Below are 1284 nucleotides of genomic sequence, written 5' to 3'. Positions count from 1 at the left end.
ATGTTGAATCAAATCATTAATTGATAGCAAGTATCTTTGAAAATGGAAAGAAATTGATTTTGAAAAAGATTTTGATTGAAAAATTGATTTGAAAAAGATTTGATTTTGAAAAAGTTTGAAAACTTGAAAAAAAATCTGATTTGAAAACAAAATCTTCCCCCTTTAGCCATCCTGGCGTTAAACGCCTAGAATGGTGCACATTCTGGCATTTAACGCCCAAAACTATACCTCTTTGGGCGTTAAACACCCAACCAGGTACCCTGGCTGGCGTTTAAACGCCAGTCTGTCTTTCTTCACTGGGCGTTTTGAACGCCCAGCTTTTTCTGTGCAATTCCTCTGCTGAATGTTCTGAATCTTCAATTCTCGGTATTATTGACTTGAAAAGACACAAATTAAAATATTTTTGGATTTTTAATAATAAGAAAAAGTCAAAATGCAACAAGAATCAAATAACAATGCATGCAAGACGCCAAACTTAGCAGTTTGTATACTACTGACACTAATGAAAATGCATATGAGACACACAAATACTCAAGCCAAGAGAATTCAAAGATTAGAGTAAGAAATCATCAAGAACTACTTGAAAATCCTTAAGACACATGAATGAATGCATGCAATTGACACCAAACTTAAGATGAGACACTAGACTCAAACAAGAAATTTTTGGATTTTATGATTTTTTTAATTTTTTTGTGTTTTTTCGAAAATTAAGTGGAAAAAGATATCAAAATTCTTAATGAGAATTCCAGGAATCAGTGCAATGCTAGTCTAAGACTCCGGTCCAGGAATTAGACATGGCTTCACAGCCAGCCAAGCTTTCAAAGAAAGCTTCGGTCCAAAACACTAGACATGGCCAAAGGCCAGCCAAGCCTTAGCAGATCACTGCTCCAACAGCAAGATTGATAGAAATCAACAGGCTCTTGTGATGATAAGTTGAAACCTCGGTCCAATGAAATTAGACATGGCTTTGCAGCCAGCCAGACTTCAACAAATCATCATGAAACTCTAGAATTCATCTTCAAGAATTTTGAAAAAAATAAATACCTAATCTAAGCAACAAGATGAACCTTCAGTTGTCCAAACTTAACAATCCCCGGCAACGGCGCCAAAAACTTGGTGCGCGAAATTGTGAACAATACTTTTCACAACTCTCATAATCCCCAGTCATGAACCCCAAGAACTTGGTGTTCAATACCATGGCATTACACAACTTCGCACAACTAACCAGCAAGTGCACTGGGTCGTCCAAGTAATAAACCTTACGCGAGTAAGGGTCGATCCCAC

Source organism: Arachis duranensis, chromosome 7 (assembly GCF_000817695.3).
Source record: "Arachis duranensis cultivar V14167 chromosome 7, aradu.V14167.gnm2.J7QH, whole genome shotgun sequence".
In the NCBI taxonomy this organism is placed as follows: Eukaryota; Viridiplantae; Streptophyta; class Magnoliopsida; order Fabales; family Fabaceae; genus Arachis; species Arachis duranensis.
The sequence above is the reverse complement of the archived record's forward strand: the minus strand, read 5'-3'. Positions refer to the sequence as shown.